Here is a 23612-nt window from a genome sequence, read left to right as displayed (position 1 = left end):
GTTGGCTTTCTGCACTCACTTGCAAAGTGTCCACTTATACCACAATTGAAACACTTGAACTTTGATTTGTCCACCATGTTCTTATGAGGTTTAGTGGCTCTAGTGTTTTTCTTAAACTTCATCTTTGCAAATCTCCTGGACAGAAATGCAAGATGCTCATCAACACTATCAGAGTCATCTTGACTGGAGTTGTCTTCATTCTCAGCAACTTGCTCTTTTCCTTTGCTTGATTCCTGATATCTTGTACCATCTTTGGAGTTTGATGTAGATCTCACAGTTTCTTGTCTGCATTCCCTCTCATTTTCAGCTACCAATGCAACTGAACTTCCTTTCTTTCTCCCCTTCTCCAATACCTCATCCTGTTCCAACTCTAGTTCATAAGTCTTCAAGATTCCATATAATCTTTCAAGAGTGAAGTCCTTATAATCCTGAGAGTTTCTTAAGGAGACAGTCATGGGTTTCCATTCCTTTGGCAAGGATCTTAAGAATTTAAGATTTGAATCCTTCACCTGGTACACTCTACCATACAGCTTCAATCCATTCAACAGCTTTTGGAATCTGTTAAATGTGTCATTTAAAGATTCATTTTCTTCAAAATGAAAATACTCATACTGTTGAATGAGAAGCTGCATCTTGTTCTCTTTTACTTGTTCTGTACCTTCACAGAGTAGCTGAACTGTGTCCCAAACCTCTTTGGCAGTTGAGCAATTTATCACATTATCAAACATATCCTTGTCAAGACCATTAAACAAAATGTTCATAGCCTTCTTATCCTTGTGGACTTCTTCTGTGTCTTCCATTATCCATTCTGCTCTAGGTTTTGGAATGGATTGACCAACAGCAATTGTGGCCGTAGCAACTGTGGCTACTTTGTGGGGAATGTGAGGACCATTCTCAATACAGTTTACATAACCTTCATCTTGGGAGAGTAGATGAAGGTGCATTTTCACCTTCCAGTGGTGATAACTGTCTCTGTCAAGAACTGGGATTTTTACTCCAATATCCTTCTTACTCATCTTTGTTAGATTCCAAGATCTTTAAACTCTTTGTTTGTCAAGAGCCTGCTCTGATACCAATTTTTATTTCTAGAGAACTAACAATGAGATTTACAGAAGGGGGGTTGAATGTAAATCTCAAAACTTTTTCAAGTTTTGAGCAGTTTATAAAGATTGTGTGTTCAAGATGAACAAGTGTGTGAATTGCTTTAAGCTGATACAGACAGATATATATTCAAACACAAATGTAAAGAACACAATAAACCTTTAAAAACTTTTCTGGTGGATTTGTTGTTCCACCAGAGATGGTATTTCAGAAATTCTGTGATCTAAGAATTTGATCACAGCTGCATCCTAGTACAAACTAGATAATTTTTCTCTCAAGATTTTTCTAAACAGCTCTGGAAAAATTCTCATCTAATTACTAGCTACTACTTGGTTTATATATTACCAAGTTTACAAGTGAAGACAAGGATATATAAAATAATAAAGTAAGATCTCCACTTGTTTCTTCTCCAGTTCACTCCAGTACTTTGTTGACTTAATGTCTCTTTATACTAGAGTAGAACGGCTGCTTTTTCTGATGTTCCTGAAATTAGGCTGCCACATTTCAGTTATCTCTGTTCACCCACGTGCCTCTGTTTGTAGGTACAACTACCACTTATCAACGGTTAATCAACAGAACATCCGTTGAAGCTTTCATCCGTTGATGCACTCATCCGTTGAAGGATGTTATCCGTTGAAGCTTTAGAGACATCCGTTGAAGCTTAGCTTCTCATCCGTTGAAGGTCTTTAAGTCATCCGTTGATACCACTTCATTTATACAAAATTACAAGGCATGAAATATTTACAATTGGCCTTCCTATCTGCATATCTTCTAGTAGTCAACATGACTCATAGTTTCTCTCAACTTCTAAGAATTACATCTTAAATACAGAGACTGAAATATGCTACAACACTAGACTTATTTCTAAGTAAAGCTACACCATCAACGGATAGCCAAAGTGGTCTTATCCGTTGAGGCTACAGACACTGAATTTCTACTTAAGTGTTTTGTTAAACATATCATCAAACTAATGCACATATATTCCTAACATAGAGCTAGCAAGAAAGTGAAGCCTGTATCTCTGAGATCAAAAACCCTAACCAAATCCCAACCCACAGTCAACAAGAGAGATCTCATGTACATTAGTGATATCAAGGAATTTTCAGACTTGAATCTCTACTTGGATGAACTGGAAGAAGTAAGAGGAATTGATGCTTACAGACATCTTCCTGAAAGACTGGTATTTAAATACAAGGGAGGGAAAGAAATGACATGGCCTCTTCACAGGATTCTCCTAGAAAGCCAATTTGTGCTGATAAAGGTCTATTCATCATTCAAAAAGAACTTTGGTTATAATGTGACTGCAAGAAGACAAGTTCTAAAGAGGATTAAGGAACTAAGGAGTACTAGAGCCAAAGATGCACTTCCAAAAACTCTATATATTCCCTTCACATGAAAAAGAGTGCATCTAAGGCCCTATTGGCTGATGGAATTTATGGATGACAAAGGTGTTAGAAGATTCTTTAGATTGGAGGACCAATTGAGTATCTCTAGCAATGAGACTCTTTTGGGAATGCAAGAAATGCTAAATCTCTCAGAAGCTGATGAACTTGAATTCCACAGACAACTTCAGAATCAAATTGAAGAAAACAATAGAAGGATTGGGAAGAAATCCAGACAATCAATGAAATAGATCTATCTGCTCATACTAGAGGAGCATCTTGATAACAATTGTGAGCAATCTCTTTGTGTACTTTTCATTGTTCAACTTTCAGTAAGTTGTAGCACTTATTAGTTTTATCTACTATTTATCAATTTATATCTTTAGGATGTTTTGTTATCATCAAGTTTCTCTTAATTTATGGCTACAATACCAGTAGACATAAATTAGGGGAGATTGTTAGGAATATGTTGTGTACTTGATGATAAGCTAAACAAAACACCTTAGTAGATTTAACTTAGTGAATTTTGTAGCACCCGACAGATGATTAATTATAGTCCCGACGGATGATTCAATACATTCCCGACGGATGATTCAATACAGTCCCGACGGATGACTAATTGATATGCATCGGGTGAGTAGCTTATGTAACAATAAGTAATGTAGCACATTTCTGCAAACAACTTTGTATAGATTCTGTAGTAGCTTATGAATCATGTAGACTGCTAGTAGATGTGCAAAATAGGTTGATTAAATGTAAATATCAGATGTCTTGTAATTTTGTACAAATGAAATTGAGTCAAGTGATAAATGGCTACCCGACGGATGATCAACAAAGCTACCCGACGGATGATCAACAAGGCTACCCGACGGATGACAAGCATGAACCCGACGGATGATCAATTCAAATATCTGTTGACAGTGACAACATAGTCACATTCGTCGAGTGTTTACAAAAGGAATGTGGCAGCCTGTTTAGCAGGGTTTTTAGAACAAAGAAGCATTACCATTTCCATGCTATCATGAAGTTATTCAAAGATGCTGGAATAGAGTAGTGAAGCAGCATGGTATTAGACTTGATAGGTTTTGTTTTATTATCTTGTCTTACTACTATGTAAACTTGGTGATATATAAACCAAGTGTATCTAGTAGAATAATAACAAGGCTAAGAAAACATAATCTCAGAAAAATATTTGTAAGCTGTATCTTGTAGCATTTCTCTGTAAGTTTTGTTTGTTCACTTGTAAAAGCAGCTGTGAGCTATTCAAGCTTCACATGGTTCTCTTGATATATATATATATATATATCTGATGGATACATTCAAATCCACCAAAAAGTTCTAAAGACTTGTGTTTTTATTACTTTATGTTTGATTAACTTAACTTTGTACTCCCCACTTTGCAAATCAAACAGTTGGATATAAATTAAGTTAGAACCATTTTTCATAAATCTCAAAAAGAAGCCAGAATTTCATTCAACCCCCCCTTCTGTAATTCTTGTTGTATTGTTAGGGAAAAACACTATCTCATTCATTTTTTTCATAAAAAACTGAGAATATATGTTTTTAAAAATTACTTGATCAATTCAAGCCGAATCCCTAGACCAATCTTGAAACCCAAAATATCAAGGTATATTTACCTATCATCTTTTGAACATGTGGTCCAACCGGATCTCACTCTCCTTTTTATGCAGATTTATAGTGCCTTATTATTGTCAAATATTCTTTACGAGACTATCCTTCAAACATCCTTTGAAGGTAATTAATCACATTATAAGCATCAATATGCTTTTGTTGATTTTGAAGCTCAGCACTCATAATTACAAGCATGAGACATTAAACATCTGTTGTATAATTAATTTGCTTCTGGTAAGCATTTTGTTTAACACATGTTTCATTCTCAGATAGAAGAAATAAGGGAGGGGTTTGAGTGACATCCTTGAACCTGAGGACGATCCTCAAGTTCCTATGCAAGTTGAGGAAATTACTTTATGTTAGCTTGTCTTTCTCAAGGACTATTACACAAAGAAGTTATTTGTGTTATTTGTTATTTAATATCTACAATATTAAAGTGTATAAGATGAATTAGTCTACAGAAGATCATTAAATTATGTTCAAGTGCTTATTTATATATAATCACAATATATATCTCCCACTATTTTTATCAAATCAATATTCCTAACTATTAATTCGGAAAGAATATATTTTATATCCTTTCTAGTGAGCCAAGATCCATATTTTACCATGCGTTAGGTCAACTTTGGCTTTTCTCCTAAAACATGATTATTTATGTAGATAACATTTGTCAATTATATCAACCATATAACTCTTGGATAGCTTTGTGGAATAATATTTTTTCATATTTATCTAATAAATTTCTCCAAACTCTATGCCTCTAAGTTCATAATCCAATTGTGGTAACTTAGTTAAGTCAAACCCAATAGTCAAAAAGTATTAATATACTTCAACACATCTCCCAAGATAGATGAGAGTACTTCGCTTTAGCGAACCCACTTCTAATCGATCTATGGGTTAACACATTGGATTTATTGGAAGACATCTGATCAACCTAATGTTAAATTTAGGATTTTGTTAATTTTAAAATGATCATGATCCCATCATAAATAGATTCACAATTTTTTTTGAATAAAATACTTTAAATCAATATTCGTCAATGGTTTGATTTCCAGGTCGTGAGGGAGTCACAACGGTCTCGCTTAAAACCCACAACCTTATAAGTTCAATGAAGCCATTTGACAAAATCTCCCTATGTCGGAAATAAAGAACATTAGTATTTTAATCTGTGTTTCATAAACACGAGAATCTCATAATTGTTTGTTCATTTTTAAATCTTGAATCTTACAGATTTTATCTTTTTTAGCAAGCATGACATGGGTGTCGTATCTAATGCATACAACTTTAATCTAATTAAGTATGCATCATTAAACTACTCTACACATACATTCATCATATGAGCATATATATGTAAAGTGCAATAAATTAAACGTGGTTGGTTGTAGCTTCATTCTATGTGATCTTAATCAAGCTAATGACAAAGATCTAGGTCAATCTAAGATGGAAAATAAATACAAGCTAACTATTACAATTCTTCTTTCATGAGTTGTTTATTTCTTGTATTGTTTCCTTGGATGGTCTCCTTATGGGATTACTCTTCTTTGATCTTTAAATCTTCATATACATTACAAGAATGAAATATAAAAACTAATCTAATGAACTTACAAGAAGAACACGAGTTATATTCGAGATTTAATAATAGATCAAAACGACATACAAGCTGTATTTAAAATACCAAAACCATTAATCTAATGTCATAAGACATAACCATCCACCATGCTCAATTAACACTCAAGAACATGTTAAAAGACATAATTTGATCTTAACATATCATATCCATCATAATCTAATCATAAAATTAAAATATGACAAAAATCAGAAAATTCAAAATTAAATCTAATCACATTAAATCACATATTACAGGGCCTAAATGACGTCAAACGCCTTACAGATGAGTCAAATATAATTCTTATAATAAAAAAAACACAAATCATATATATATATATCAGTATATATAAAGATTATATAATCATCGTATGATTATACAACTCATATGAATATCATATATTCAAAATATATACATACATGCATATATATAAAAACATGACAACATGCAAAACATACAAAATTACATACATGACAGTCATGACATATTGTTTACATGATATCATCATAAAACCAGTATACACATAAATGAATTAAATACTTTTAGCAAGTAGCTCTGATGGCATTGAAGGCTTTCGAGCTATAAAACGTAATGGAAACTGTAATTAAAAAAATGAAAAACCAGAATTTTCGAAACCCACCGCAGGATCCATGCGAAAAACAGATATTTAATTTGTTGATCATATTGTTTACCTTAAAAAGCTTTACAAATTGGTTGACTAATGAAGATCCAGAGCTTGTTCAATCACCACGCATCTTGCTCTCGCGATCTATGTTCTATCTGTATCGACACAAAAGTTTAAAACGCAAGGATTGAATGTGTACTAGCACAAAATCATTTCTTCATGTTCTCTCCATCTTTTCTCTTGGTGGCTAGGATTTTTAAAAAAAGTCTTGCATTAGAAATCAGCCACACAAGAGATATTATACAGAGGGTAGAAAAATGAATTATAACTCTTAACTAATTAAAAAATATTATTAATTTGAAATTCCTATTTGTATAATGATTAAGTCTCACTTAATTATTTAACAACTAAATTTCATAATTAAAATTAGTAAATTCGAATATCATTATTTATTTAATTAATTAAGTCATACTTAATTAATATTATAAATAATTTGAATTACTTTAATTTAATTTAAATCTAATTTAAATTAAATAATCATTCAAGCATTTTTTGTGTGTAATCCAATAGGTTATTATTATGTTGGAAATGAATTTTAATTCTAATTGAAAATCGTCAACAATGAGCGGCGTCTAGTAATACATCATTGTTACCCAAGTTATAATAATTAAATCGGTGATCGATTAAACCTTTCACGAATAGTGTACAATGTAATATAATCTTTTTACCCACATATTATAGATTAAACTAGAGGCATGTAATGTGTCATCCTCATTATCACATCAAATCAACATTTGAGCGCGACCACACATTTCATAGTCTAGCTCACACAAAAGGCCAATAATATCACTCCTAAAAATAGAAGGGTTAAATGCTTTCTATATCATTCATATTTCTCATACGATTCATAATATACCCGAAGTCCGATCAAATGTAACTTTTAATGTAATCAAAGTACAATAATTCTCGTATAGAAATATAATGATTTCAAGTCTATATTATTATCACTGTGAGAATTACTTATGACATAACAGACATGTAAAATCTCATACTGGGTATGTCCAATATCATGTACATTTACATATGCCTGTGTTTTTTACTTTAGTATCACTATACATATGATCAATGAGATGTGATCATCAGTCAACAAACACACCAGTCTTAATGCATTATCATACCTTAATAATAATAATAATAATAATAATAATCGACTAGGGACCTTTAGAATTATTGATACTATTATCATAATATCATTTCTAATTCATGTACTTAGAGATATAGAATTTATATCATATTCCAAGGATATTTATTAATCTAACATTTATATCGCAGTAAATTAAGACATAATAAATTATAAAAAAAATAGTAGATAGAACATAAATATTAATAATCCAAATGTCTTAAACTAAAATATTATAGTGTTGTCTATAGGGTATAAACACTAACATAATTAACTATAGGAAAGTAAATGTAAACATTACAAGAAATATATTTCTTTCTAACTATTCTAAATCTGACCAAACATAGTCAAATTTCTAAATTGACCGCGTTTCAAAAAGGTCGCCATAAAAATCGACCAGAAATTGCTACATAGTCCACTTTTAAGAGAACTTTGATGTTATACACGTCAACTTAACTTACCGGCGATCAACAAAATCGACTACCTAATCCAACCACATTTACCGTTGATTTTATGTCAAAGTTGATACTCCCAACTATCAACAGTGTATGCTATTTGAGCAGAAAATATTATGTTGTAAAAGACATGTCTGAACTTTAACAAGACTAAGACAATTTGTCAACCCTAAGCAAGTTGTATTGTTATCTAAATTTGTATTCTGCACTTGTAACACTTAAAGTCTGTAAAATTGCAAAGGAGCAGACTAGAATCTTTTTCCTAAAATAGTATCAAGCCTAAGGATTCTATCTGGAAGAAGATCAAGAAGATCATGCCTCAGAAGAATTTTAAAGAAGCTTGGAGTTGAATAAATCTGTTTGGAAAAAAATGGTCTAAGTCAAGATCTCTACAAGTCACAGACTTAATGTTATAGAGAAGTCATTCGAGAACTCCAGAATGACTTATCGAGAAGTCATTCAAACTCCAGAGACTACCGACGGATAAGCAACATATACTCGACGGATGAGCTATATATCCATTCGATGGATGAATAACATCTACTCGACGGATGAACAATATCTACTCGATGGATGAGCAATATCTACTCGACGGATAAGTTATACATCAACTCGACTGATGAGCAATATCCACTTAACGGATAAGCAATATCCACCGGAAGTAGACAAGTCAGGAAAGCTACTCGAGAACTCAAAAAGATATCGACAAGTCATTCCTTCACTAGAGAACTCAGAGTCTATATCCATTCGAGAACTCAGAGATATCTACAAGTCAAGTAAAGTTATGAAGACTAGAGATCTCGATGAGCTGAAGACCTCTATAAGCCAAACTCATTATGGAGAACTAGAGATCTCGATAAGCCTTAATACTTATCGAGATATCAAGTGTTCAAATGAATCAAACTGGAGATCTCGAAGTACAATCTCAAAGTACAGAATTACAGATCAGTTTAATATCCAAGATAAATAATCAACAAACAATCCAACAGCTGGATTGACAAGTCTACAAAAAGCAGCCTGAAGAGTGTGCAAGATAAATGGCAAAGATTAACTGACAGAGGAAGATTAAAGTAAACATGGGATGCTAAAGATATGCTAAGCCAGAAATGGAAGATTTATTTTTCTATAAATAGAAATGACAAGTGACAGTTTAGAAAAGCTAATAGCATGTTTATTATCCACTGTGTAAACCAGTAGTTAACTGAGCTATAAAGTTAACACTGGTCCTCTAGTTAGATGTAACAATTTAGATCAAAATTTTTGTAACACTCTCGAGAGGAAGCTGAGCTCTTTAACTTCGAAGAGCTTAGAAATTTTATAGAAAAGCATCTTAATTTTTAATACAAAAATTAAGTGAGTTTTGAATATTTGTGTTCTTTATATTATGCAAGTTTAATTTCTGCATGAACACCTTTCTCTACAAGATTTAATTTACTTTGTTCAACCATTATCTTTCAAGAAAAGCCTAAAATCAGAACAACACATTCACCCCCCCCTGTGTGTGATTCATTACCTAACAAGTGGTATCAGAGTAAAATCTGAAAGAAAATAGATTCAAGATCTTGGAAGAATGAATACACAGAAAATCAGTAGTATCAAAATTCCCACCTTTGAAAAAGCTAATTATACTCTTTGGAAAAAGAAAATGATGTTATTTATCAAGATGGCCAATCCACTCTACACTCAGATCCTCAAGAATGGACCTTTCATTCCTGTGGTAAGAGTTGAGGAATCTATAGATGGAGACATTGTCATACCAGCTCATTATGCTCCAAAAGATCTTGCTGAGTATACTGATCCTGAAAAGGAGAAGGTTTCCCTGGATAGCAGTTTACAATTGATACTGATTGAGTCACTTGACAATGTGATGTACAACAACATAGTCAACTGTGACACTGCTAAGCAAATATGGGAGAAGATTGAAATACTCTGTGAAGGAACTGAGGAAGTTAGATCTAATCAAATAAGGATACTGATTTCACAGTATGAGGGTTTTATGGCTAAGCCTAAGGAAAACATTACTGATATGTTTGAAAGATTCAATAAGCTGATAAATGACTAGTAGCTTCATAACAAATACTATGAAGCTGAAGAAGTGAATCTAAAGTTCTTGCTTACTCTTCCTGATCATTTGGAACAGAAAATCTCAGCAATCAGGGAAGGAAGAGACTTGAGCATAATAACTCTGGAAGTTCTGTATGGGATTCTTAAAACATATGAACTAGAGATGATACAAAGGCAATCGCTGAAGTTTGGTGAAGGACATATGGTGGATGGCTCAAGTGTTTTAATTGTTAATGAAATCCACACATTCAATAATGAACTAAGATACCAAACTTTAAATGCCTTATCAAGTGAGCAGAGAACAAATGATTCACAGGAGCAAGTCATCGTAGAGTTGGAAAAGGATGAGTTTTACACTCTTGAAGAACTGGATGAGCTAGATCAGTCTATGGCTTATCTAGCTAGAAATTCTCTAATATTAGAGTTAAGAAGCCAAGGTACTTCAGGAATAAAGGACAATCCTTTAACAAAGACAATAGCTGGAAAGAGAAGGGGAAGTACAATTCTGACAGCAAGAGCGGTTACAAATATGGATCTATTGACATATCTAATATAAGGTGCTTCAATTGTGATGAACTGGGCCACTTTGCTACAGAATGCAGGAAACCCAAAAAGGAAAAGAAAGACAAAGCTTATCTTGAATTGAAAGCAAAGTATGAAGCTCTTCTGAAAAAGCAACAGAGCAAAGCTTACATTGCAGAGGGAAAGAGTTGGGATGATTCAGATAATGATGATGATGAGGAAGTTGGAAACTATGCTCTAATGGCCTTGGAGCAAGGTGAATCATCCTCATCAAAAGGACAAACAGCAATTCTTACCACTATTGATTTAAATGTATATCAATACAAGGAAACTGTTGAAAAGATGAGCACAAAAATGTTTCACATTCACATAAGCATGGTTGCTGCTAATGAAGAAGTTAGCAGATTAACAAAGATAAATAAGAAGCTTGAGAGTGAGAAGCAAGAAACTGAATTATTGATGGTTGAGCTTGAAGCTTTAAAATAAGAAAATGTCTATCTCAAGAACAAGCTCAAGGGTGCAAATGAAATTAAAGCAGTGTTAAGGGAGAAACTAGAAAAGAATGAAGTAAAGATGAAATCTTTCAGAAATGCATCTGAACTGGTTGAACAGTATCATTAGAAGAATAAGCCATGCACAAACATTGCTATTGGCCTCGACTGAAGAGAAGCTCATGAACAAACACACTCCTAAGACTCCTGTTCAATAAACCAAAGCTGTAGATGCAAGAAAGAAAAAGAGAAATAGAATTGGAAAAATAGGGATAAACAAAAGCAATAATTTTGCCTATATTACAAATGCTCCTAGAAAGAAGTGTGAAAAATATGGCTCTTCAAATCATCTAACTCACCTTTGTAAAAAGGTTGTTAGCAAGCCAACTGAAGGAGCTTGTAAATACAATGAAGCTAATGCTAATGATCCCTATTCATTCTGTGACAAGTTTGACTGCATTCCTTGCAACATGAATGTAATGAAGAGTTGCCATAAACTGAGAGTAGATCTTAAAGAATCAAGAAATGAGTCTACATCAGAAGGAAAACATGCACAACAATCACTAAATTCTATTTCTTCTAAAATTACTCATTCTACTTCTCCTGAAAAAGTTACCAAGAAGAAACTACCCAACACTGTTTGGGTTTCCAAACACACTTAGGACTCATTGTGTGCAGGGAAAGTGAAGAAAGTCATCTGGATCATAGACAGTGGATGTTCTAGGCATATGACTGGTGATGAAGCCCTGTTATCACAATTTTAGGAGGAAGCTGGCCCATTTGTGATCTTTGGAGACAACAACAAAGGATTCAAAATGGGATATGGCAAGAATGTTTCAAAAATGTTGTCTTTGATTAATGTAGCACTGTTATACAAGGAGAATGCACTGTTATTAGCAAGAAAACTGGTGAATTTGCTCTTAGGGGAGCAAGGAAAGGAAGCTTATTTGTTGAAGATTTTGACTCAACAAATAAGAATGGTATTTGTTGCTTCTACACCAAGGTATCAGGAGAAAGAAACAAGCTTGCTCAATTTGAAGTTTGTAAAGTTTGTCAGACTAAGGAAATGAAGAAACTACCCAACAAGAGAATCATGGAAAATGGAAGCTCATTTCACTCACTTGAGTTTGATTGCACAGCCTCAGGGGGAGAAAGAGGATCTTCAGATACTGGAAGGAAGCTCAACTTAGAATCATGCCATTCCAAGGGAATCATTTATGGAGCTGTTGGTTTCACAGATACAAATTATGTCTCTCTAAGACCTGTATCCTGTTTTAGCATTAAAACTTCTTGCACCAACAGAAAAACAACTAGCTGACATTTTCACTAAACCTTTGGATGAAGAAACTTTCACTAGTCTTGTAAGTGAAATTGGTTTGCTCAATTCTTCATCCTAAGGCAAGAACTCAGCTAATGTTGTGCAGCAGATTAATCTCCAGTAAATCAAAATTAATTTGATTAAGTTAGAAATTAACTGAAATATGAATTATAAATATATCAGAAATCTTTGATATTTTTCTTTCAAATTCATTTAACTTGGAATTTTTCAAATTCTGAGTAAACTGCTTAGGTTTTAATTTACATCTTTAATATGTAAAATTAACTCAAGGAAGAATTACAATAACCAAAAGTATCTAGCAAACTGAGTTCTCGATAAGTATAAATTGACTTCTCGACAAGTCATTTTAGGACTTCTCAAGTGAGTCCTCGATAAGTCAACTCACTGACTTCTCGAGTGACTTCTTGATAGGTTTATAATGACTTATCGACAAGTCATTGTAGGGTTCTCTAATAATGTTCATTCACAGAGTTCTCTACAAGTACAATTCTTGACTTATCAATAACTCATAACTGAAATAATTTAAACTGATAAATTATTTTGGTAAATTACTTTTTGAAAATTTATTCTAATTTTATTTTGAATATTATTCAAGTAAAAGTTAGAATTAATTCAGTCCACTTTTTGGATAAACTGGGTATTTATATGACATTTCGATAAGTCAAAGTTGAGTTCTCTATAAGAGTAATTTAAAATAACTTCTCGACATGTACTTCACTTCTTTTAATGACTTCTCGATAGACAACTCCAAATGCCTATTTTTGAGTTCTCGACAAGTCATCTTCTTTTACTATAAATACCTAGACTTCTCGATACATACATACTTACAGCTTTCGAGATCTAAAGTGACCTAGCTTTCAATATATAACCGTTTTCTCTCTTGTTTTTCACTCTCTCTCAGAAATCTTTCCTACCCATTCATTCTCATCAATCAACTATGGCTCAAATTGTTGTTAGAGCATCTATCCTGGAGAAAGGAACTAATTATCTTGCTTCCACTAATGCAAACTAAGCTCCTGATAGTTTCAAGGGGTTTGTAAAACTGCTGTCTGAATCCTATCTTGCAGGTGCCTTGACTGTAAATCCAGTACTGTATCTAGATGTGCTGCATGATTTCTGGACTACAGCTGTAGTGAGGACTGATGTTAACAACAATTCTCTCTCTATGGTGGTGACATGCACAATTGGAGGCCAACAAATAGAATTCAATGATCAAGATGTGAATAGAGCTTTGAGGCTGCCAACTGAGAATCTGGTAGAGGTGCCAACTCCTGATGAGCTGGCTGAGTTTATGGACTTCATCCATTATGGTGGGAGAATCAACCTGTCAAGCTTAAACAGAACCAATATAAGGAAGGAGTGGTCATTCATCTTTGACTCTGTAGTAAGGGCCTTTACTTGCAGAAAAACTGGATATGACAATATCTCAAGTGTTGTGCAAAAGTTGGTGTATTCAATTGCCCACAATAGACACCTGAATGTTGGTCTACTGATCCTGGAAGAACTTGCAATCAGGCTGATTATGCCCCTAACAACTAGAGGTAAGGAAATATTTTTTCCAAGATTTATTATGTCCACTTTAAATAATAAAGTAGATGACATACATCGGTTGAATGGTATAGATAGTACTAAGATAGGAAATTGTAAGCAAGTGTCCAAGATAATATTTGGTTCACTTACTACAAAGAATAAGGTCAATGTAAGTCTGAAAATCACTCCATTTATGTTGGAAAGATTTAGGACTTATCCTTATCTTATGCCTAACATGAGATTAAATGCACAATCTAGTACAACTATGATTCCTGAATCTGTGGAAGTACAAACACAGGATCACCAACAGGGATCTTCCCAAGCTACAACCATTCTTTCACAACCTTTAGAAGCTAGGAAACCAACTATCTCATCTTCTCAAAAAGGTGAGGTCGGTAAAAAGAAGAGAAAGGGGATAAACCTAGTTGTGCTAAATGAGAGTGGTGAGGAGAAAGCTGAAAGAGTTCCACCTATGGTCAAAAGATCCAAAAGAAGTAAACAAACTGAGCTGACCACTCTATCTTCCTCTACATCCTTCCAACAGGATGCAGTTGTAAAAACAACCAGGAGTGAATCTGCACAGCCTGCACAAGAAGCAATTCAAGTGTATGGTAGGAGAAACAAGGAAGGCACTCACTGTGAGAGCACATCTCTTGAAGCTCCCTCATCTATTCAGGGGGAGCTGCCAACACTCACAACTGAGCAACAATTTCTTCTATCTAATATTTCTTCTATTCCAATTCCACTTGACTCCATTTCTCAAGTGCACCAAAAATTAAGTGACTTAGCTCAAGAAGCTTTGCTCACCACCCAAACACTTCATTCAGATGGTGAGAGGCTACATGATGGGGTAGACCTTGATGACACCATCACAAATATGGGGGTTTCATCAGTCTTCACTGAAGACCCCATGGAAATCTCTAATGCACCTTCATGTGCAAAACAGTCCTCACAGACTGAAAGGTTTGAGGGTAGTACTCCTGAGGGGGAGCTATCTAAATCCTCTCCAACTCAATTGGAGGTTCCTAATGAAGGAACAACTCCCCTCACAACCCTAGCAGAAATTGCCTCTGCAATTGAAGCTAGGAGTACAATTGCCCATATTCCTGTCATAGGGGAGGCAAGCTTAGCACATTCTAGTGTCAGTGTATTGCAAGACATACAAGGGTTTGAGGCTGGTGCACATGACAATAACACAGTCAAATCCCCTCCAATTCAATTGGAGGTTCCCACCACAAGTGGAGAACAACACACTGTCATAACCACAGAGAAATCTATGAGTCAAACTGTGACTTTAGTCACAAAAGTTTCTGATGAACCATCAAGCTCTCAACCTCAACAACCTCATATACTCTCTCAGTGGCTACAAGAATCTTCCTCTCAACCAACTCTTGTAGATGATCTACTAGTAGAGCAGATCTCTGGACTGGCAAACATTTCACAACCTCTTTTAACTTTAAACATGAGCAACCAAGATTATCAAGCAATTATGCTTGCTTATAATGAAGTTGAGGAACAAAAGGAGAAAATTGTGAATGATGCGGAGCCAGATGGGAATGTGGATGCATGGCTATCTGAGGACTTTGCCTTGGAGAAAAATCAAGTTTTGACCAGATTTAGAGAAGAGTATGTTACTATTCTGGGCAGCAATGCAAAAGACTTGAGTCCAGAAGCTGTCTATGATGCCATTACAGATGTATACAAATCTCATCTCAAAGTATTCCATCTGTTTGGTAAGGCTCTTGAAATCAAGCTCACTGGTCTTGAAGACAGAATTAGAAAATTGGTGAATGAGAAAATGGACGTGATCACACCATCTCAAGAGCAGATCTTTTCAAAATTCAAGCATTTTTCTGAGCAAATGGCTAGGATGGATCTTGCCTCTATTGAGAAGGAAGTCAAAAATCTCAAACTATCCTTCATAAATCTCCATACAGTGATCCAGAAACAAATTAGTCACTCAAATAAGACCAAGGTTCAGCTGGATCAACTTCACCAGAGCAGATATAAACCTTCAGCATTGCTGATGGAAGGGATCGAAGAGGCTGTAGGAGAACACTTTGGCACATCTAGCAGCTCTTATCATCCTGGATCTACCTCAACAAATCTGCAAATTCAGTCTCTACAGGATCAAGTCACAGCATTGCAATACTCCAACTCCTCTCTCATTGCACAAGTTCAGGCTTTGACATCTCTTGTCAAGAGCAAACAAGCAGACATCCAAACTCTGGTGGACTCCCATAAGCATCTTCAAATACAAAATTCCATAGCTTTAGGAGCCATCATGGGTAAACTCAACATACCACTACCTTCTTTGCCTGAACAAGTAAGACCTGAAAGCCCTACTCCCCTTCTCATGCCTGTCAACAAGACTAAGGGGGAGATAGAGGCTAGGTTGGCACAGTCAAGGTCATCTCAACAAGTCCAAAGTGCAGAAGAGAGTTTAAATCAAAAAATTGATATTAGAATGGAGAGACTTTTTAAAGCAGCTGAGGGTCCCAGTCAAAGAAGAGAATTTGATGAACTGCTTAAGGCACTCAGAGTTTCTCTCAATAATAATTTCTTCACCTATAAGAAAGCACTAGTCAGGACAATAAACTCAATAAGAGTGATCTTGGTAACTAAAGACAATTTCAAGGAAAGAAGGATAGTGGTCAACATCAATGACTCAGGGGTAGACAGATGTATGCAGGTGTCCCATAATTATCTTATCTCTAGGAGGGCATCTGAATTAGATATTTTGATAAGCAAAGTAAAAATTGTGATTCATGAAGATACTCTCTTGCTAACAGAATTAAAGAATGCACAAGTAGCTTCTTTCTCAGAAGCTTATCTACAGCCTAGCAAGGGAGTGGCATATATTTGTTCTACTAACAAACATTTCAAACATTTTAAAGTTCCTAAACAATGTGTCATGGCAAACAAAAGGCTCATCATGATTCTTGAAACTGAGCTGAAAGTAAAAAGGAACAAGACTGTTGAAGATGAGGAGATGATAAAACTGTTGAGAAGTTATCTGGATAATGCAGAAGCAAACTTGCCCAAAACAAAAATCAACAAAGATGATTTAGATGATGATAAGCAGAAAAAAGATGATCAAAATTTTTTTGGCTTAAATTCAAGTCAGTCTATTAAGCCATCTGGAAGCAGGGGTGGAGAAAAGAAGGAGGATGTCAAGAAAGATGTAGACACGAGGAGAAAAGGGGAAAGGAAGAGCAGAAAACCTCATGATGACTCAAAAACTCAAACAATCCTAAATATCCAAACTCAGCCATCTCAAACCTCAGCTCAACTCACAACATCAACTATCTCTAACATCAAATCTTCCAAAACACCTAAGCCAAAATTTCTTTACAGATAAACTGCCAACTCCTTCCTAAAAATTTCCAATCACCTCAAGCCTCACAAACTTCAAGAAATTAACAACCCTACCTTTAGCCAAACCTTCACTAAAATTCAATCTCAAATATGTGGGAAGAAAGCCTAAGAAAGTCAAGCCTGTAAAGGAAGTGGAAGTCAGTGAAAGGGCCATCTGTAATTGCTTCAAAGAATCTGACTTTCTACCTCTAAATTGGTACATCACATATGAAGATCATTTCCAAAATTCAGCTGAGGAAATTGTCAAAGTCTGGGTTGTATCACTAAGAGAAGTTAAAGTCTATTTTAAGGATGGTACGTTCTCTCTTCTAAACAAAAAATTAATGGATTCTTTGACTCCTGCAGAAATTAAGAGAGTGCTAAGTTTGTTAAAAGGGAAGGACACTGTTACAAGAACTTGGAGATCATCTTTGGCTGAATGGTTGATTGAAAGGGAGGAAATAAAGAAAAGAGATAAGGGTGAAGCTGAAGAAAGAAGAAGGAAACATGATGAAGAAATAGATATGTTTATAAAAAGATCAGAAGAGTTGAAAGCAAAAGGATTGAGCAGAATTTCTAAAGATGGTAGATTTCTAAACATTAAAGTTGGTGAATTCTCAAGATTCAGGTTAGAGTATCTGAACCAAGGGTACCCTAAGGCAGCAAGGCAAAAACTTGTGGAAGCTCTAAGCGAAACACTCATCATAGAAGAACTTGAAATTCTTGATCACTTGAAGGACAAACTTAGAGAGGAAGCAGATGTAAAAACTGTCTTTACCTGATTCCTGTAATCCTGGAACTTGGTGAATCATATGCTGTAAAAGTTGTAATTTTATCAAGCTTTATGTTTTAATCTTATCTTCCATTAGTATTAAACTTGGGGTTAGTCTTGTTAACATGCATGAATTTGTGTGAATCAATCTTCTCACAAATTGGGGGAGATTGTTGTAAAAGACATGCCTGTACTTTAACAAGACTAAGACAACTTGTCAACCCTAAGTAAGTTGTATTGTTATCTAAATTTGTATTCTGTATTTGTAACACTTAAAGTCTGTAAAATTACAAAGGAGCAGACTAGAATCTTTTTACTAAAACGGTATCAAGCCTAAGGATTCTATCTGGAAGAAGATCATGCCTCAGAAGAATTTTAAAGAAGCTTGGAGTTGAATAAATCTGTTTGGAGAAAAATATTCTAAGTCAAGATCTCTACAAGTCACAGATTTAAGTTATAGAGAAGTCATTCGAGAACTCCAGAATGACTTATCGAGAAGTCATTCAAACTCCAGAGAGTACCGACGGATAAGCAACATCTACTCGATGGATGAGCTATATATCCATTCGATGGATGAATAAAATCTACTTGACGGATGAGCAATATCTACTCGAAGGATGAGCAATATCTACTCGACGGATAAGCTAAACATCTACTCGACGGATGAGCAATATGCACTCAACGGATAAGCAATATCCACCGGAAGTAGAGAAGTCAGGAAAGCTACTCGAGAACTCAAAAAGATATCGACAAGTCATTCCTTCACTAGAGAACTCAGAGTCTATATCCATTCGAGAACTTAGAGATATCTACAAGTCAAGTGAAGTTATTAAGACTAGAGATCTCGATGAGCTGAAGACCTCTACAAGCCAAATTCATTATGGAGAATTAGAGATCTCGATAAGTCTTAATACTTATCGAGATATCAAGTGTTCAAATGAATCAAACTGGAGATCTCGAAGTACAGTCTCAAAGTACAGAATTGCAGATCAGTTTAATATCCAAGATAAACAATCAACAAACAATCCAACAGCTGGATTGACAAGTCTACAAAAAGCAGTTTGAAGAGTGTGCAAGATCAATGGAAAAGATTAACTGACCGAGGAAGATTAAAGTAAACACGGGATGTTAAAGATATGCTAAGCCAGAAATGGAAGATTTGTTTTTATATAAATAGAAATGACAAGTGATAGTTTAGAAAAGCTAATAGCATGTTTATTATCCACTGTGTAAACCAGCAGTTAACTGAGCTATAAAGTCAACACTGGTCCTCTAGTTAGATGTAACAATTTAGATCAAAATTCTTGTAACACTCTCAAAAGGAAGTTGAGCTCTTTAACTTCGAAGAGCTTAGAAATTTTGTAGCAAAGCATCTTAATATTTAATATAAACTTAAGTGAGTTTTGAAGATTTGTGTTCTTTATATTATGCAAGTTTAATTTCTGCATGAACACCTTTCTCTACAAGATTTAATTTACTTTGTTCAACCATTATCTTTCAAGAAAAGCCTAAAATCAGAAAAACACATTCACCACCCTGTGTGTGATTCATTACCTAACATATTATTATATTAAAACTGGCTGTAAAGTCGCAGCTTTATGGCACCGAGCATGGAGATGAGGGGGGTGGACATGACGGAGACCAACAAGGAAATGAGCATGATAAATTTTTTCGTGGTGAGCATGATGATGACGATGGCAGAACAAGTTTGTAGTTTAGTTTAGTTATGATCGACTTTTGTTTAAGTGTAGTTGTTTCATACCTAGTTTTATGGTTTGAGAACTAATAATTTGGTTGTTATTGTAATTATAAACATCATATATTTTGTGAATGGTTTGGTTTTTATAAATACAATTGTTGTTTCAATGTCGATTGACTTTGTTTCCGGTGATTGGGTTAGTGATGGTGTTTGTTGTGGTTTGGTATAAATATACAAGGGTCTAGAGAGGGTTCCATTATTTTTTAAAAAAATTGAAAGCTAAAACCGACCATTTAAACCGACTGTAAAGCTAAATCCGACCATTTTTTACCATTTGCAAATCCAGTAAACCGACCATACACATACAAATCCGACAATATTCACATAAATTCGACCGCATTCTAAATCATAACATTTTGGTTTTTAAAACTAAAAAAATCTGAAAAGAATCTAACTGAAACAAAACCAGCTCTGACAAGTAGTCGGGTTTGTATCAGGGAGAGTATGGTACAGTTCAGCTCGGTTTGGGGATAAAACCGGAACCGCAATCATATATTTTTGGTTTTTTATATTAAAAACTACAAGCATCTGTTCGGATTCAATTGCGATTTAAAAAACTCCGATTCGGTCATAAACGGCTCGATTTCGGTTAAAAAACCGACAAATATAAAAATGAAAAATAATATACAAACGAGCAATATAATAAAAGGGTATTGCTCTTTATTTAATATACAAAAATAATGAAAACTAGTGCAAATTTCGCCAAGTACTAAGTATAATTAATATTAATAGTAATTAATAGAATAGACAAAGTAAAAAACTTAGTTTGCTTTTTCCGGAAATAGTTATTAAAATTAATATAAACTAAGCTAATAAGATGCTTTATTTATTTTGAAAATCGTGCTGGCTGCACAGGTGATGTAACTTAAACCTCCTGCTTGTGAAAACATAGTGACTCACAGACATGTTTACTTAACTTACATTATTCTTCGTCATATGTGTAACATGCTAGCGAAACTAACAAACAGATATCAGGATTTGCATTAATTTTTAGACAACACCACAGTTACACATATTTTGCAATATAACAATACAGCTACACTTATTTAAAAATTCATATATGACATTTAAATTTGATACGTAATAAGATATGTTATTTATATATTAATATTAGTGTCCGGTTCAGTTCAGTTTTTATCGATTCGGTTAAGAGGTATAATCGGAATCGAGCTATTTAAATCGGTTCCGTTTTTTTGTTTTTCGATTTCGGTTTTGGATTGGTTTTATTCGGATCGATTTTGTCCGATTATACCCAATTTTGATCCAATTTTGATTTTAATTCGATTTTTTTGCTCAGCCCTAATTTATACAAAATAAATAAGTTTTACTTTATTAAATTTTCTTTTGGGGAAAATGATGTGGTTGCCTGCCGTGGCAAGGACACTTTGACTCTGACTGACACAAAAGGTCAACAGTAATTTTGCATGAAACCGACCATAGTTAAATCAATAAATAACCAGATCAATTTTGTGCAAATTTGACCACTTTTTAGTCAAAACCAATAATTTTTCCTGTTGATTTTGAATTTATATATTATAGTAATAAATACATATGAATTTGATTATTAAAAAATAATTATTAAGAAATTAAATTTTTAATAAGTTGGATATTAAAATTTAGGTTTAAATTTAATATTTGATACATGCGATTTTTTTGCTTATGCATTTTGTAAATGCACCGTACATATCAAAGTCACAGTATTTATTTACTTTTAACATATTATTATTAAATGTAATATACTTTATACTCATCTGCACTTTTAAAAAAATTTATTATAATTTTTGTAACCGTGTTAAAAGATAGTATATAGAAAATATATTACACCTCACTGTATCTCATGTCCAATTAAATTTTAACATATTCAGAATTAAATGTATAGTATGTTTATTATCACAAGTATGTACTTTGAAAAGTTTGTTATAATTTTTCGATCGTCACATTATGCTATCTAAACATAATGCATATTCGGTGAATTTGAAAAAAATATATAAATGGAATTATAGATTTTTGTGATTTATATTAAAGAAAATTTAACTAACTAGCTAAATTAAAAACAAATATATATAACAATATATCCTAACAAGTTTTTATATAAATAATAATATTTGATATAACAAAAAACACAACATGAATTTTAAAATTTTATATTAACCATAGGGTAATGATAAATAAATCCAAAGATTAATATTTAAATGTCAATTGGCTGGTAAATGATGTAATTACCCAGGAAGACAAATTCATCAATTTCTACTATTAAAACATGGACAAATATAAAATAAAATATCTTAAATTTAAAAGTGCAGTTTAAATAGTAAAAAATGGAACAATTTCCTATACAATTTAGAAAACATATCCACATATACACCTACATTTTTTAATTATAGAGCAACCATTAATTCTTTTAAAATTTCACCTTATAGTAACACATAATTAATTGTAACTATATCAACTAAATGACAAAATCATAATAACAATATTTATAGAATTTGTAAAATACAAGGTAATTTTTATAGATTTTATAAATAATTAGTTAGCTTTTGAACTATCTAAATGATGGATGTATGTAATTTTACAAAAAAAATGCTTTTAACCTAATTTTAATATATTGAAAATTTTATAATAATTGACCAAAAATTGATATTGTTATTAATAATTATTCTAATGATAAGGAGGTAACAACCTGTAATATGTGGTCAATTTCATAATAACCAAAGTGTAGTTTTATACAATAATACAAACTAGGGCTGCACATGGTTTGTTAAAACAGAATGACCCGACCCAACCCAACCCAACCCTAGATTGGGCCGAATGAACCGGACCGTCCCAAACCGAAACAGTGATGGGTTGAATTTTAATTGGCCCGATTATTATGGGTTGGGTTAGAGTTTAATTATTTAGAACCTCAAACCAACCCAACCCGGTGACTTATTCTAGGCCCAGCCCATTTACAACCCCTCCCCTCCTCTAACGCAGTACGTAACAATGTTATTAACTTATTATACCCTAATATTATAGCAGACGCGTTCTTAGTTCAATAGTTCTGACCTTTTCTTCCAGATTGCTATTTGCGAGTTCGACTGCATCACATTTTCCACTTATTTGTAAGTTTCTTATTCTCTTCGTTTCTTGTATAGACCATAAACATAAAGTCAAGAATCAACACATACATGAATTTGCTCTATTTCACGGGATTTGTATATGATTTAGCTCTATTCCATGTGATTTTTATATGGTTTATGTTTATTATATGTGATTTGCATGTGATTTAGCTCTATAATATGTGATTTGTATTTTGTACATTTCTCAGGCACACACAATTACACAAACATGAAACTGGTCTATTATATGCAATTTGTATATGCTTTATATTTTACAGTGTGTGATTATTGTATTTTATCTATGTTTGTTTCTTCAGAATCAAATAAATGGAAAATTATTTCACTCCTGCTACTTTTGCCCCTAATCCTGTGCTAACTATCCCTCAAAACACTTCACAAAAAACCGCATCAACCGCTGCCCCAAATGCTTCTATTTCTAATGTTCCAGCCATGGGCAATAATGATGATCCAATGATTATAGAAAGTATTCCAGCTGAACTTAAGTCTCCTAAAAAAGAGAAAGATGATGAGGTACTTACAGAAAACAAAAAGCCTACTAGAATTTCTGATGTGTGGGATCACTTTACTAAAGTGAATGGTGGAAGTAAAAATAATCCTAGATGCATCTGTAACTACTGTGGAGCGAACTATGCTTGTCATACTACAAGAGTTGGAACAAGTAGTTTGTGGGGTCATTTG

The sequence above is a fragment of the Apium graveolens genome, chromosome 7 (genome assembly GCF_009905375.1).
Source record: "Apium graveolens cultivar Ventura chromosome 7, ASM990537v1, whole genome shotgun sequence".
Classification (NCBI taxonomy): domain Eukaryota; kingdom Viridiplantae; phylum Streptophyta; class Magnoliopsida; order Apiales; family Apiaceae; genus Apium; species Apium graveolens.
Note: the sequence above shows the minus strand (reverse complement) of the source record.